Here is an 18290-nt window from a genome sequence, read left to right as displayed (position 1 = left end):
GCCAACATATAAACTACAAAGTTATTATCATTACATGCCTGTAATACTACGGTTTTCTAAGTCTTTTACTCGGCCGAATATGGCTTACTCGGCCGAGTAAGTGTGTCGCGTGTTTCTGGACAGACTACGGTCCAGGAATACTCGGCCGAGTACGGGAATACTCGACCGAGTAGAGGATACTCGGCCGCGTATACTCTATACTCGACCAAGTATCCGGTCTGACGATGTTTATTTCCGCGGTTTGATTTAGAGAGGATTAGAGTTATATAAACGTGGATTTCAGTTTCTTAATCATTTTTAACAAAACCTAAACTTACAACGTAACTCTAATCATCTCCAAATCTGTCTCTCAACTGCATGGATCTTCGTGAGTCTTATTCATCCTTCTTTGCGTCGATTATGTTGGTAAGCCTCTAATTATATGAGTTTCATCAATTTGTCTTTTAGGGTTTGCCCAAGTTTACAATTTTAGGGAAAGGGAATTTTGGCATGTTGTAATTGGAATTATGTGATTGTTGTTAGGTGGAGACTTTGTAGAGGAGCCGTTTTAGCCTGCTTGTTTGTCTCATTTCAGTTTGTGCTAAGGTAGGGTTTCCTTACTCGGTTTACTATTTAATTGATTTAAGATATGTGTTGTAATTGTTTATACGATTGATATCATGATTGATTGTTGTTGTTGGATTGGAGTGTGGTGTTGGTGTTTAGATGGTTGATGATATTCGCGAGATGCGTCCTCGGCTGAGTGGAGTCCTTTGCGGGAGTGGCTTCACGCCCTAGTTTCGCCCTCTTTGGAACTTGCCAGAGGAGGGGATGTGCACATTAATGAACAGAGTTATCGCTCATTGTTGAGTGGGGGCTTATGTGGGTACGGCTGCGGTCCCCCACTGGCAGGGCTACACACTTTAGTGTGTAGTCAGGTACGAGATGTGATTGGGAGTTGGAGGTGGATTGTGATCAGTTGTTTATCTTATCGTACTTTGTCTTATTTTGATTATACAGTGAACTGACCCCGTTGTTATTTTGTAAAATCAGTGGTGATCCATTCGGGGAAGGTGAACAGATTGTGATAGATGATGATGATCTTTAGCTTTAAGGACGAGATGTGAGTCATCACTTCGAGTCAAGCTTCCGCTGTCATGAGATTTATCGTTTTAGTTTCAGTTGTTGAACACTAGCAAACATTTGTTTTGGAGTTGATTTTTGGAACATGTAATCATTAATTCTTTATACTTTAATGAATGTTGTTTTGGAATGGTAACTTTGATATACTAGCCTCAGGAAACCGAGATGGTGACGGTCTCTCATGCTAGGGTGGTCCTGGTAAGGCACATTGGTATCTGGGGGTGTCACTGTATGGTATGAGAGCAACTCTGCGACCGTGTGGTGAGCCTGTGGTAAGGGGTACTCGGGTCACCCACCTAGCGGGGGTGGATTCTGGGCCTGGCTGCGGTCAGGTTTGAGGCACTACGAGGACGTTGTGTTCTTTGAGTGAGGGAGTTTGTTAGACCCCCGATTTATTGAGAGAAAAGTTGTCCCACATCAGGAAAATAAAGAGGTTGTGATATGTTTATAAAAGGATTCCACCCACCACTTAGTAACAAGGCCTTGTGCTTTTGGGCTTAAGTGAGGATAAATAATGGCCCAAAGGTACACATTCCATCTTATTGGGGTTGTGTTACGATGGTGGCGGGTCGGAATTCTTATAAATGGTATCAGAGCGATGATTCTGGAACCTAAAACTAATGAACCTAATGAACATAGAGAGTCCTAAAAAAATGAACCCGGGGAGAGTTGTTTTGAGCACCCGCAAAGACTTGGGAGACGTCCCGAAGTCGCATTAAGGCCCTTACGATCTCGAGCCGGTCACATGGGGGAGTCTTGGGAACCGTTGTGTGTATAAAGCTATCTGTGTGGTATTTGTAGCTGGTGAATCTTGTGAAGTTGTTGGATGAAATGATAAGAGAATTGCGTAGTTGAACTTGATGAATTTTGAGCATGATATGTGTTTATTACTTGGCTTTCGAAAGAGTAGTGAAGTATCGTGTATATATAGAAATGCATGTTTAAGTATGTTAACACAAGTTTATAGTTCGTTTTAGCATGACTCGACTGAGGAGGGCGGGTACTCGACCGAGTAGGGGATACTCGGCCGAGTAACAAGGCACTCGACCGAGTGTTGATTGTTATGTACGTAGCAGTAGCTACTGGATTGTGATCACTCGGCCGAGTAGTAGGCATACTCGACCGAGTAGTATCCATACTCGACCGAGTATGTTTTCTGTGTTTTCGACGTTTGGCACTGGAGTGGAACACTCGACCGAGTAATAGTAGTACTCGACCGAGTATCTCACCATACTCGGCCGAGTGCTTCTTTGGCGAAAGGTCTTGTTTATTTTGAGCCGTAGGCTATGTTCTTATGTTTCCTTGCTTCTATCAGCTCAAAATGCCGCCAAAGAGGTCAGCAACATACATCCAAGCCTCTGAGATGACTACGGATGAGGTAGCCCGTATGATTGAGCAACAGGATGCACTCCTAGAGGCTCTTAAGAATGTGGAAAAGGGAGCTGAGAAACCGGTGGACGCAACCTATCTAAGCACCATCATTGCTCGCTTCAACCCTTCGACTTATGAGGGCACGGGAGAGCCTAAACTGCTCAATAACTGGCACCGCGAGATGGAGAGTCTTCTTAAGGTTGTGAAGTGTCCGACGGAGTTGGCTGTCGAACAGGTGGTGTACTACCTAAGAGGTGAGGCTGCAGTTTAATGGCAGAACGTGAAAGAAGATGCCAGGGTATACTACAGGGACGAGGGGCTCAATGCTACACCGTGGGCAGGTCTAAAGAGTGCAATGAGGGAGCAATTTGTGCCAGAGCACATCCGTCACAAGCTGAGAGCCGAGTTTGATTCTTTCACCATGACTGATGATATGACTGTCACAGAGTACTATCACCGGTTCCTTGAGTTGTCGCATTACGCAGAAGATATGTAGTTGGGTCAGCAAGGTTTGGCTCTTCGTTTCGAAAAAGGGTTGCCACCTAAGGTCGTGAATAGATTACCAGCTGGAGTTCTTAGTGATCTGAAAGAGGTTTATGCGCGGGCTGGGCATGCTGAGAGGTTGGTGGACTTGGCTAAGGAGGCTAAGGAAAGAAACACTGAAAAGAGGAAGGCAGAGAATGAGAGTGGCAATCAGTCGGGCCACAAGAAGAGCAACCACGGTCAGTCTAGGGCTTTTTCTGGAGGGTCTGGTTTTTCAAGGGGATCTCGAGCATAGGGAAGAGGTGGTGGTCAGAGTGTTAGTGACAACTCCAACCTTACTTGCTTCAACTGTGGTGGTGTGGGTCACAAGAGGCACGACTGTACCAGTGCCAGAGTTGGAGGCTTATCAGGGGCTTATCAGGGGAGTTCTTCTCAGGCTCCGAGCTAGAGTTTTGCTAGCAACAGGCGATCTGGGTCTTGGGGTAACCGTGGAGGGCAGAACAACAACAATGGCGGTTTCAACCGCAATAGTGGAGCATCCTATCAGCGCCCAAACAACAGTGTGACTCAGAACTCGATAGCTAAGCCGACTACTTTGAACACCTCAGTCCAGGGTGGAGGTCAGAAAAGCAGCGGGAAGCTCTTCATGATGGGTAAACAGGAGGCAGAGAATGATGCTCATATGGTTAGCGGTACCTTTCTTGTTCATAATACACCATCTTTCGTTTTGTTTGACTGAGGGGCAACCCATTCGTTTGTGTTTAGGGGTCATGTCTTAGCTATGGGTTTGGGGGAGTATGAGCTTGTAAAAGATAATGTGTTTATACCTTCGGAGGAGTCGGTGTCTTGTGTTAAGTTGTATAGAGATGTGTCCATGTTGGTAGGAGAGGTAGACTTATCGGTCAACTTGTTAGAGTTTCCTATGGATGGGTTTGAGGTCATCGTCGGGATGGACTGGTTGGGCAAGTATGATGCTAAGATAGATTTCCTACAAAAGAAAGTGTCCTTAAAGGGTCCCAACGGTGTCAGAGTGTCTTATAGGGGGTTTGTTGTGAGACCAAAGTGTAAGTTCATCGTTGTAATGACTTTAAAGTCATATTTGAGGAAGAAGCGTCCCTTGATTATTTGCCAAGTGAGAGATAGGCGTGCGGAGCAGCTGACAGCATCTGATATACATGTGGTTGGAGAGTTTAGTGATGTCTTTCCAGATGAGATACCGGGGTTACCACGTAAGAGAGATATCGACTTCAATGTGGAGCTCAAACCGTGGAAATGTCCTATATCTAAAGCACCGTACCGTATGACACCCAAAGAGTTGGAAGAGTTGAAAAAGCAGGTGAATGACCTGTTAGACAAAGGGTATATCCGACCTAGTGTGTCACAGTGGGGAGCACCAGTGTTGTTTGTGAAAAAGAAAGATGGGAGCATAAGGCTTATGCATCGACCATAGGGAGCTGAATCATGTCACGGTGAAGAACAGGTATCCTTTGCCAATGATTGATGATCTTTTTGATCAGCTGAGTGGCGCATGGGTGTTCTCTAAGATCGATTTGAGGTGAGGTTATCACCAGTTGAGGATAGTAGATGAGGATATTCCTAAAACAACTTTTCGGTCATGTTATGGTCACTATGATTACGTCGTGATGCCTTTTGGGTTGACGAATGCACCAACAGTTTTCATGGATCTTATGAACCGGATTTTTAGCCCGTTCTTGAACAGGTTTGTGGTCGTCTTCATTGATGATATCTTGGTCTACTCTAAGACTAAGGAGGAGCATGAGGAACTTCTGAGGTAAGTTTTGCAGACTTTGCGAGATAATCAGCTTTATGCCAAGTTATCCAAGTGTGAGTTTTGGCTAGATAAGGTGGCTTTTCTGGTTCACGTGATATCTAAAGAGAGTGTGTTGGTGGATCCTAGAAAGATTGAGGCAATGACCAAGTGGGAATCACCGACGAATGTTACTGAGATTCGGAGTTTCTTGGGTTTTGCTGGTTACTACAGGAGGTTCGTGAAAGACTTTTCTACGATCGCGAGGCCTATGACAACTTTGATGAGAAAAGAGACCAGATTTAGGTGGGATGAGAGTTGTGAGGCGGCGTTCCAAACCTTGAAGAAGCGTTTGACCACAGTTATATCCTAGCTTTATCTGAGGGGCGTGAAAACTTTGATGTATACACCGATGCTTCAAAGAATGGTTTGGGATGTGTTTTAATGCAGAATGGGAAGGTTATAGCTTATGCGTCGAGGCAGCTGAAGCCGTATAAGGAGAACTATCCTACACATGATTTGGAACTAGGTGCAGTTGTTTTTGCTCTTAAGATCTTAAGGCACTATCTTTATGGGGCAACTTTCAAAGTGTTTTCAGATCATAAGAGTCTGAAGTATGTCTACACTCTGAAAGAGCTTAACATGCGACAGAGGCGATGTATGAAGCTGATTGGGGACTATGACATGGAGATCACCTATCACGAGGATAAGACCAATGTTGTTGCAGATGCTTTGAGTAGGAAGAGTGTACATTCGTTGTGTACAGCTATGTCTTTGCTGAAGCTGAGGGATGAGATGTCCAAGATGGGGATTCACATGATTCGGAAGGGGGATACCATCGGGGATTTGACGATCGAGCCAGATTTGTATGACGATATAAAGAGAAAATAAGAGCTTGCTCCAAAGATTTAAGAATGGAAGTCAAAGGTGGAGAGTGGCACGGTTTCCAAGTTTTCTATCCACACAGATGGGAGTGTTCATTTCGATGAGAGATGATGTGTTCCTAATGACGCAGATTTGAGAAGAGTAATAATGACAAAGGCTCATTTCACTCCTTATTCGGGTCACCCAGAGGGTGACAAGCTTTATAAGCACCTCAAGAAAACGTTTTGGTGGTCTAATATGAAGAGGGATGTGGCCGAGTTCGTGGCTAAGTGTCTAACCTGCCAGAGAGTAAAGGGTGAGAGTCGATCTGTATGGACTTTATCATGGGGTTAACAAGGACACATCAAGGTAACAATATGATTTGGGTGATCGTCGATCGTTTAACAAAGTCAGCTCACTTCATTCCGATGAAGGATACTTGGACCAAGATACAGCTAGCTTTAGGTTACAGAAAGCATGTGGTTCGGTTACGTGGTGTGCCAAAGGATATAGTGTCGGATCGAAATGCGAGGTTTATATCACGGTTTTGGCAAGAGTTGCAGGATTTGATGGGTACGACCTTAAAGATGAGTACAGCTTTTCACCCAGCAATAGATGGTCAGACTGAGAGGACTATCAAGACTTTGGAGGATATGTTGAGGGCTTGTGCCATGGAGTTCGGTGGGAGTTGGGAAGATAAGCTGGATTTGATTGAGTTTTCTTACAACAACAGCTATCACACCAGTATAGGAATGGCACCATTCGAGGCTTTGTATGGCAGGAAGTGTAGGAGTCTAGTTTGTTGGGATAACAGCGTAGAGGCAGTGGTTTTAGGACCACATATGGTGCAAGATATGATTGAGCAAGTTCATTTGATTTGTCAAAAGATGAAAGCAGCTCAAGATCGCCAAAAGAGTTATGCAGATTTGCACCGCAGGGACATCGAGTTCACAGTGGTGGACAAAGTCCTTTTGAAAGTGTCACCTATGCGAGTGGTGATGAGGCTTGGCAAGAAAGGGAAGCTGAGCCTGAAGTTTATCGGCCCGTCTGAGATCTTGGATCGTGTAGGTGAAGTAGCCTACCGGCTAGCTTTACCACCAGCGTTGGATCGAGTCCACAATGTGTTTCATGTTTCATAGCTCCGGAAGTATGTGAGTAATCCATCACATGTGCTTGAGGTTGAGAACATAGAGCTTGATGAGTCTCTAACTTATGCGGAGGTTCCTAAGGAGATCTTAGACCGCAAAGTGCGCAAGACAAGGAATGGTGAGACCGTCTTACTTAAGGTACTTTGGTCTAATCACAATATGGAAGAAGCCACGTGGGAACTAGAGGAGTCTATGGGAGAGCGTTTTCCTCACCTTTTCGATCAAGTATGTTTGGTTATGGAGACTTAACTGTTGTCTTTTTAGGGGGGTAGAAGATGGTCGCATGCTTGTTTTTGGGTTAGTTTGAGTTAGCTTAGCTATATTTGTGTCATCTTTTCAGTTTGAGTTGGGTGTTTTGTTTTATGTAGTGGGAGGTGTTTGGTTCTGGTAGTAGTTGTTGAGGAGTTGTGTTGTAGTTGTTGGTCTTGTTTTGTGTGTATAGTGTGAACTTCGGGGACGAAGTTCTTTTTTAGGAGGGAAGACTGTAATACTACGATTTTCTAAGTCTATTACTGGCCGAATATGGCTTACTCGGCCGAGTAATTGTGTCGTGTGTTTCTGGACAGACTACTATCTAGTAATACTCGGCCGAGTATGGAAATACTCGACCGAGTAGAGGATACTCGGCCGAGTATACTCTATACTCGACCGAGTATCCGGTCTGACGATGTTTATTTCTACGGTTTGATTTAGAGAGGATTAGAGTTATATAAATGTGGATTTTAGTTTCTTAATAATTTTTAACAAAACCTAAACTTACAATGTAATTCTAATCATCTTCAAATCTCTCTCTCAAGTGCGTGGATCTTCGTGAGTCTTGTTCATCCTTCCTTGCGTCGATTGTGTCGGTAAGCCTCTAACTATATGAGTTTCATCAATTTGTCTTTTAGGGTTTGCCCTAGTTTATGATTTGGGGGAAAAGGGATTTTGGCATGTTGTAATTGGAATTATGTGATTTTTGTTAGGTGGAGACTTCGTAGAGGAGCCATTTTAGCCTGCTTGATTGTCTCATTTCAGTTTGTGCTAAGGTAGGGTTTCCCTACTCGGTTTACTGTTTAAGTGATTTAAGATATGTGTTGTAATTTTTGGTACGATTGATATCATGATTGATTGTTGTTGTTGGATTGGAGTGTGGTGTTGGTCTTGAGATGGTTGATGATGTTCGCGAGGTGCATCCTCGGCTGAGTGGAGTCACTTGCGGGAGTGGCTTCACGCCCTAGTTTTGCCCTCTGTGGAACCCGCCACAGTAATGTGCACATTAATGAAAAGGGTTATCGCTCATTGTTGAGCGGGGGCTTAGGTGGATACGACTGCGGTCCCCCACTGGCAGGGCTACACACTTTAGTGTATAGTCAGCTACGAGAAGTGATTGGGAGTTTGAGGTGGATTGTGATCAGCTGTTTATCTTATCGTACTTTGTCTTATTTTGATTATGCAGTGAACTGACCCCGTTGTTGTTTTGTAAAATCTGTGATGATCCATTCGGGGATGGTGAGCAGATTATGACAGGTGATGATGGTCTTTATCTTTGGGGACGAGATTGGAGTCATCACTTCGAGTCTAGCTTCCGTTGTCATGAGATTTATCGTTTTAGTTTCAATTGTTGAATACTAGCAAACATTTGTTTTGGAGTTGGTTTTGGAACATGTAATCGTTAATTCTTTATACTTTAATAAATGTTGTTTTGGAATGGAAATGAACTTTGATATACTAGCCTCGAGAAACCGAGATGGTGACGGTCTCTCATGCTATGGTGGTCCTGGTAAGGCACCTTGGTATGTGAGGGTATCACAATGCCTAACACCGCCCAGTTACCGTGACATGATTATGACGACAATAAAACCAATGTTTGTCAAAAATACAATCAGCGTTTACCCAAACAACTACATTACTACCATACCCTTCCACTAGATTGTTTAAAAAAACAAAGCTAATGCAATTAAAATAGTTTAAATAACAATGATTAAAAATTAAAACAACAATTTAAAGAGTAAAAAAGCAACCGGTTAAAGAAGTTTCGCAAGTTTTACAAGTTCTTTTACCACGATGTTATCTACCCCTCTAAAAAAGGTACTTCGTCCCTGAAGTTCACTCCCAACTATATAAATAAGGTATATATGTTGGAACACAACGATTAACGAAAACAATTATCACCTTTTCTAACAATTAGGAGCATGCACGAAACAGATGTAAAATAACCATATTTGTATAAAGCGGAAATAAAATAACTTGAAAATCACAAATGCGAGAAAAGACGTATGCAATTCACAATGCCAACTAGTACCATATGATTACTATGTTTCTATCCACACCAATCGCATTTTACATCCGTCTCAATTCCAACCCAAATTATTGAACCACCACACAATTCGTTGCACGAATATCATATGACCCACACCTCGATACTGATAACCTCATCAAGCCACATATTCTAAAATAAACAACTCATACAACCAAATGACGATCTATGAATCAAAGCATGACTCGAGCCCAGGGTACTCGGTCAATTACCAGCGAGAACTCGGCCAAGTACGCGGTACTCGGTCGAGTTTCCAGTACTCGATCGAGTTCCTGAAGACAGAACTCGGATTTTTTCGCAATTATCAACATGAAATCGCAAACATTTAATGCAATACGAAGTTCAACCATCGACCAACACAAGAAATCAAGTCTTAACTACAAAACAACATAGAAAAGTAAAGTATTGGCCTTATGGCCAGGTTAGAGTCATCCGAATAAATCCAAATGTTAAAGAGTGATAAGAAATCAGCAACAAACATGAAGCAAACAAAACAACAAATAAATTAAACTCAAGGGTCGACACCCACATCCTCATCAATGTCCTCCCCACCGCATGTGCCTGAAGTGCCCACTCCCTAATCTGCTCCGGCTGCGTGGTCACCACCAATCCATCTTCCTGCCTCATCAAGCTGGCTACCATAGTTGGGTCCCCACGGTCCGGCAAGGCAGCCATACTCGTAGCTCACCAGATCTCTCTATGTTGTTCGGTCCATGCCATAACTATGAAACACCCCGCTATAATCTCCCACTCCTCTCCACCACACAGGCTGAGCCAGACCAGTCCCCACGTTCTGCAGATACACCATCTCATGCAGGTTCCTCAGCAACAAGGTGGTAGATATCCTCTCAGTGAGCTCACTAACCTGCATCCTAGGGTAGTGGACCGTAGGATAGGATGGGTACTGGTGCGGGTAGAAACTATGTGGGGTGTAAGGAGGTTCGGTCTCCACCTCTCTAGTCATCCTCACTCCACGGTGCTCGCGAGGTGTTGGGACAGTCTTATGCTTACCAGAAGCTATGACTGGCTCGGGTAAGTCCAGAAGGATCTCAGGGGAGATAAGGTAAAACTGGGGCTCAGCTCGGGCTCGGGTTCCCCACTTCCCGGGTCATATTTCGGCAAGTGGTCAATCAGAGGTAGGTTCTCAGCATAAGCCAATCTCATCCACCTAATCCCCTTCACCCACCACGCTAAGAATCCATCGTCCAACCTCCTCAACCACTTCATATGGCACAGATAAGCCTCATCTATGGTAGGGGCGGTCTCAAACGGGACAGAAATAGACTCAGTCGGGGCCTCCAAGTCGGTCAAACGCTGAGCCAAGCGGGTCACTATAGCCCCATAACTAAGGTAACGGTTCTTGGAGCTAACCATAAATGCCAAGTTAGCACACCCCACGCTGGGAGCACTATAGTAGAAGTGCTTCTTCCGAAGGGGGTTGATATAGGACATCAAAAGCATCACCTCATGAGAGTTTAACTTGCTTGCGTCATTCTGACCATAAAGCAAGCAAGACATCATCCGCCAGAAGATGCGAAGGGACACGTGTTGGACATCGTTGATTAATATAGCACTAGAGGTAGGGGCGGTTCGACCGGTAAGGTAAGGAAGGTAGTGGGGTGCCCCACTCTCCGTCATCACATCACTAATATACCCCTCCTTCTCGGCCTCTAACCCCAAGTGCTCGGCAAACTGGTCAAGGGTCAAGTCATGGTCGATGTTCAAGAGACGGAAACTAATGATCTTCCCACCCACATCATATTTGAATGAGCTCATAAATTCAAGGGTAAGAAAAGGATAGGACTTCTTACGGAGGTGATACAACCCCTTCATTCCCAAGATTTCGAATATATGCACTACATCCGATTCAATACCTAAGTCCCTCAAGACCCCCGGATCCACACATCTAGTATGTCTCATAGTATGACCCATCAATGCTACAAAAGCAGCCCATTGCTCAAAGTCAGCAAATATTACCGTCGGATACTTGTTAACCGGAAGAACATGCGGCTCCTCACTAGATTGTCCTTGCTCTATCACGGTATTGGCGCGAGTTCTCTTCTTTGAAGGTCTATAGTCTTCGGCATGCTGCAAGAATACAAGTTCAACAAGAATCTTTCCGAAATTCACACAATATCAAGAGGGATTTTTCGGTTTTGTTCTCTTTTATGACGAATTTTTCTATCAAAAGGCACAAGATATACATTTGGTAGAGGATTTTTAGTATCATTTGAACTCTTATAAGCATCCTACAAGAATCTATGTGACAAGAAATCAAAATTTTGGGGCAGAACCCTCGAAATTTTCGGTATAAAAATCAGAAATTTTGGGCTTAGAAATCATCCTTTGCATATGTAAATCGATTAATGAAAGTAATTACTACCAAATTAACGACATACAAGCATGAATCTTTGAATAAAAGAGCAAATTTTCAGATTTGGAGCAACTTACACAACTGATTCAATTAAAAGTGAAAAGTTTTGAATGATACATTACCTTAGCTCGGAAATTGATTGCAAAAGTGGAAGACAAGAAGATGAATCCAAGAGTTAGATAGCACAAATCACCAAATTTTATGTTACGAGAGAAAATTTTTGAGAAATTTGGGTGTGATATGAAGTGTAGGCATCGTGAAATAGGGTAGAGGTGTGTTTATAATGTTCCAAAAAAACTAGAGCTGAACCGCGGAATTTTTGGGGGTACTCGGTCGAGTACTGGACATACTCGGCCGAATAGAGGCGAGTCCTCAGAATTGCATATTATCACAGCTTCTGCCTTCTGAGTACTCGGCTGAGTGCCAACATACTCGGTCGAGTAGGGCGTACCCGGTCGAGTACCCTCACACAGTAACGAATTTTGTAAAGTCTACATAAAATCTTCCCTGCAAAACAATAAACGTTGTTTGGAGCCTAAATTTATTCAGAACTTGTCATATTTAGGTCATATTGCTATCATTCATCATACAACCTATCAACGATTCGCACCTATTCGACTTATTAGGACAAAATACATCGTACCCCGCATAACTCTTCCCGTAAAACTTGCCATGTTACGCCCACCCCAGCATTCAACTAGACTAAATCTATCAACGATGTTATATTCCTGTAAGTATATGCTCCGTTTACTTCATAAAACAATATCACAAGTCATTCACACATCATATAGACACCTTACAAACTATTTCGTTAACATCTCCCAATCCTTCTTTTGTCATGCCCAACGTACATAGAATTCTAAGCTAATCACACAAGTTCATTCACGAGCACAAACACACACCATCTCTTGCATCATAGCCAATACAATATTTATACCAAACACAATGTGACATCCAAGAAAACCACACATCACACACACACATATAATCCAATATGTTTACCCCACGCGAAGTTGCTGGCTTAAGCATGTTGGGGCCGGGATTCTGAGATGAGGGCACCTTATCACAGAAAACCGATATAAGAGGGCTCCCAACACACATACACTAGGTTCATTTTAATTTAACTGCCTACATTCATTTGGTTCATTGGTTCAGGTTCCAAAATCGTCGCTCTGATACCTCTTGAACACCCCCCACTTACCAAGGAGCCTTAAAAAGACCTTCCCTAGTAGGTAAGGGTGTTACCATCTCGGTTGCGCAAGGTAAGTATATCAAATAGACCATAAAAGAACGTCTATTAAATGTATTCTTACTGTTTAAACAAAACATAGCCAAAACGGAATACAACTTTGAAAAGAAATGAAAGAACAGCTAAAGTATAAAGTGACAGCAGCAGCTAGCTAAAACGCCGTGATGACTCGATCCCATCCATATTCCGCAAGCAACACCAACATCCAATACCTGCTAAACCCACTGGTCACCATCCCTGAATGGATCACCACAGTTTTGAAAACATAAACGGGGTCAGTCAACTGCATAACCAAGATAAGAGAATACAGAGAAACAACCAATATACAAACTAATCTAGATTGTATTAACCATCCTCCAAACTCTAATAGTAACCAGTAACCGACTACACACCGACGTGTGTAGCCCTACCAGGCTCCTATCACAACGGGAAATCCACACCACCAGTGGGGGACCGCAGCCTTGCCCACCTAAGCCCCACTTATCGCAACGTGCGAACCCAGATCATTAATGTGGACATCCCCCTTGTGACGGGAACCATAAGGGGCGAACTTGGGTGTGAAGAACATCTCCCAAAAATGGCTTCACCAACACTAACCAATTACTAGAGATATCACAATAAACCACAATCACAATAATAATACCAATCAATCAATACAAATACCATCTTATAATCAATTGTGCAATCAACTGAGTAGGGAAACATTACCTTTCCGCAAATCCATAGAACGCATAAATCACACCACATTAAGCAATACTCCATATCGTATCCTACTGTAACAATTCGGAAGTTTAGAAAAAAAGAACTGCGGAATGTGAGAAAATAGTGAGAGTTGTGAGGAAGTAGTCCGAATGGAACACTGAACTTTGGGAAGAGAGTACACATGAGATTTGAGGGAATAGTCGGGAAGGTAAGAGTGAGGTGAAACTTCGGGGACGAAGTATATTTTAAGGGGGGAAGATTGTAATACTCCATATTTAATAATTATAAAATAATAATATTTTATTTATACGAGTTATGTTGAAACGGAATAATAATGATTATAATAACAAATAATAATAATGACAAGTTATATGTATATACATGTATTATACTCCCACCATACATATATACATACTACCCTTATCCCTTAATCTTATCCATTTGTAATCCACCATAATCTACCATCAATTAGAGAGAGGAAAGAAGAGAGGAAAAAAGAAAGAAAAGGAAGAGAATAGAGATCGTCTTTTGTCCCTCCGCCTTGAGATCGTAAGGTAAACCGTCTTATACTAGCCTTTATGTTAATTATTTTATACCATTGACTCACCCGCGACTTGGACCCGCTGTGTGACCACCATGACTAACCGGGCAACCAACGTTGACCACCATATGGGCGTTTGACCGAGAACTTTATGGGGTTTTTGTGGTTTTGATGTACCGGTTTAGGGCACAGTTTTTACCCTCTATTTGTGGGCTGACTTGGACCGGTGGTGGGGTGGTTTAGTCGAGGGTTAAGGGGCGAGTTTTGTGGTGGTCAGGGGTGGTAGAAAGGGTGGCTGTAGGTGGCGAGAATGGGGAGAGAAAGGGGGATGTCGAGTGGTTGTTATTTGTTATTGTTGTTGCTTGTTATGGTTGTGGTGGTCGAGTGTGAGTAAGAGACGGCACGAATCCGGTGGTGGTGAGGGAGTCGACCACCGTGGTGGTGGTGGGCCATGGTGGTGGCCGTATGTGGTGTTGTTATTTGTTGGGGTTGTTGTTGGTGTTGTTGTCACTTAGCACGGGTGTGGGGTAGGGCTGTCGGACGGTTAGGGCTGACCTGGGCAGGCCTGGCCACCGTGGCTAGGTGGTGGTCACAGTGGGGAGAGTAGTGGTGGTTGGTGAGTCGAGTTGGGTAGTGTATAAGACGGGTTTGTTTGGTTTATTTCGTCGTATACGTATTTGTATAATGTATTAGTATATTTATACGTATTGGTATAAATATGTTAGTATATTATACGTATTGGTATACATATTGGATTAGCATATTTATACGTATTGGTATACGTATTTATATGATTAGATGCGTATATTTATACATATTTGTATTATTATCGTATTTCAGGAAATGAGTTTTGTGAGACGGTTTTACGAGACGGGCCTAGCTTGTGTGACGGATTACTTATGCGGATTTGCTAAAAGGTAGGTTAATCCTACTCAGTTTCAATATGTATTTGCGTTGTCATGTGAGTCTTGTTTTAGCGGTTATTGCATTATAACACGATATTGGTTAAGGTGATTGGAGGAATCGGCAATTGGCATATTGTGTGGTATTTGCATTTATTATACTTGTCATGTATATTGGATAATATAACGGTTGTGATTGTTGGTTGTTGTTGAGAAGAGGGGAGATAGTTGGGAGTCCGTCTTCCGCTTGGGTCGCCTCTTGGAGCTTTCCCACTCTAAGAGAGATGTGCACATTAATGACTTGAGTTTGGAGGGATGCGTGTGGTTGAGACACGATGTCTGGCAGGGGATCCGTTTGGCTTCCGGACCCGATACGTCTGAGCGTGTCCCGGTACCTGTTTGTGGTTATCGGTATGTCTGGGCGTGTCCAGGTACCAGTGTGGTTGTCGGTATGTCTAGGCGTGTCCCGGTACCGTGGTAGTGGTTGTTGAAGGTGGTTCATTCATATCATGGTCATGTTGTATGCTCTCACTCGAGTCGTGTCATACTTTATTTTTATATTGAAACTGACGTTTGTGTGTCCGTGTCTTTGTCACTTATCTCTTTTGGGGTGGCCTGTGTCGATCCATATGATATCCCTTGGTCATATGGGGAGCAGGTTATGTTCAGGTTGTTTGGATAGTACGCGGGAAACAGGACGAGCTTTATGATATCACGAGACGAGTCTAGTTGGCTAGAAGAGTATAGATGTCACGAGTTGTATTTTATTCATTCATTTGTTTATGTTTATGTAAATCATTGAACATTACATTAATAAAATGTTCTTTGATTGGAGTTTTGAAACCCTACCTCGGGAAACCGAGATGGTAACGCTCCAATTATCTTGGCCAGATAGTTAGGGTGTTAAACCTATAAACAACAACCGTACCCTATCACTAAGCTATTCAAGATCTACTGCAGAATACACAATTATTCACAAACTCACCTTGAAGAACAACCAATGCTGATGGCGGCGACAACCCGACTCGATGACCTCATGCATAGACCGTCTCCCTCCCCGGATTAGTGTTCAAGGCTACCAAAGATGTGTAAAGTGAGATGAGAGAATTGGGGGAGAGAGAGATTAGGTTTAGAAATTCGTGGCTAAATTCTGCTTAGCCACGGGTGGTCGTGATCCCTCGTGAGGGGTTTAGTTTTCAGTACTTGTCGTTAGAAGCACCTAGAACAAAACACAATTTATAACTTCACAAACAACTCTACAATTAGTAAAGAGGCAAGTAAAGGCCGGATCCCAAGGGACGGGAATTGAGATGAGATTTCTATTGCAACTAGTGGTGTCTAAGGGTGTCACAATTGGGGTTTGAAGTAGAAGATCACTAAACTAAATAGCAATGAAAGTAAACAAGAAAGATGAATAAAAAGGGATGTAAACAATTGATAAAAAGCACTAGGGTGTCATGGGGTCATAGGGGATTCATGGGAATTGATCATACAAACATATTCTGAAACTATAAGCAAGCAATTATTGTTGTGATGGATCGAGTTGGTTTATGTCTTACAATCCTAGGAAAGTTTGGGTCCCGAAGCCGAATCGATTAGATTGTACAACACCTACAAGTCGACTTAATCATCCCTACTCAACAATATGCATGGTCTAATGAGACTCGAGTTGGTTTATGTCTTACAAGTCTCATTGAAAATATAGGTGATGAGTAAAAAATGCAAGGATTCATAGGCTCGCATTTCATCAAACATAACATGTGCATAAGTTGAGATCACAACAAGCAAGCAAATAAATTATGAAAACATATTAAATTAAGCATGAATCATTCCCCATGTTGGTTTCCCCTAATTACCCATTAACCCTAGCTAAGGAAACTACTCACTCATTATCATGTTGAACATGCTAGCAAGGTTGTCAATCATACTAACAAAGTGAAACATGATGAATAAATGAAAGTGATTAACAATAATTAAAAAGGGATTAAGAGAATTGTACCTACTAATGATTCCAATAATAAAGTAAAGAATAAAAGAAGTACTTGATGCTTGATTGGAAGGTTGTCAATCTCCTAATAATAACCCAAATAATCTTCAATTACCCAAAATAAAGGATGAATAAGAGAGAAATTAAGGAAATAAAACTTGTATTAAAACTTGATTAAATGTTGATTACAAGTTGAAAGAGAGATTTGATTGATATTAACTACACTAAAGATTGTTAAGAAGAACATGCTCTTCTAATTAGACTAATGGGGTATTTATAGTGGGGATTAGGTTCATAAATTAGGGTTTACTAAGGGCTTAAATGACGATTAAGTCCTTGAGGAATCGCCGGTCTCTAGGGAGACTCCGGTCTCTTTTTCGCCGGTCTTAGAAAAAGATGTGCATCCTTCCTTGAAGCTTGTAGAAGACGAAATGGAAATGTCTGGGAATCTGGGCGTCTTTAGCACGGGACGGGCGGATTTGGGCGTTCCTGGACGGGCGTCCAGAGGGGGAAGACGGGCGTCTTGTGGAGGTTTTGCCCATGCGTCTTGTGGAGGAGGATGCTCGGATTGTGGGCCTTGGACGGGCGTCTTCAAGGCAATCCGCACGGATTGTCAGGCAGTCTCGTTCCTTCTTCTTTTCTTCCTTTTTCTTCATAAAATCCTTGAGGATTTCCTCGGGGATGCAAGGATCTTTTCTCATCATTGCCCATCTACTATAGTATGTACAAAGGCCTTCTAATCTTATCCCTCCTTGATGCTTGGTCATTGAATTCAATCAATTTAGCTTCATTTTGCCATGAAAATGCGAGGTTTGCACTCCTTTCCTACCAAGGACACAAACCTCAAAGAATATGCAAAACAAATAACTAAAGACAATAAATGACCCAACTATGTACTAAAAAGCATGGGAACAAGGCTAATTCGGGGACTAAATGTGCTCTAATTATGGTCACATCAAATATCCCCAAACCAAACCTTTGCTCGTCCCGAGTAAAGAGGTGACAAAGACTAGGACCATTATTTAAACTAACCTAATAACATAGCCGATATGAGAGAATTAGCGGGTCTCACTCAGCCCCTTCAACTCACAACAAGACAACCATGAGGTAAGATGCCTTCTTGCAAGGCAAGGTGGGTCTTGCCAAAATGGCGACACATCCAAACATTAAATCACACAAAACCAAGTAATGGATGCATCTACAAAAGAATAGCCACTTTCCTCATCTAAGTGGCGGAAATTATCTACAAGGGAAGCAATTCAAGGGTACACACTCCTTCATAGATGCAATTTCTTCAAACTACTAAGCCTAGAAGGATACCAATAAATCACCTCCAAGTTGTGTCAAGATAGGGTACCTTTGTCCTCAATCGTTAAATGCTTTTGTCAAGAGTAGACTCCCTATGGTGTTAGAAACACTGGAGGATCGCGGAATTCTCCTTCTTGCCTAGACAAGAAGAAGGGTCGTCCCCTCTCTACCA

This window comes from Silene latifolia, chromosome 1 (genome assembly GCF_048544455.1).
Source record: "Silene latifolia isolate original U9 population chromosome 1, ASM4854445v1, whole genome shotgun sequence".
NCBI lineage: Eukaryota > Viridiplantae > Streptophyta > Magnoliopsida > Caryophyllales > Caryophyllaceae > Silene > Silene latifolia.
Note: the sequence above shows the minus strand (reverse complement) of the source record.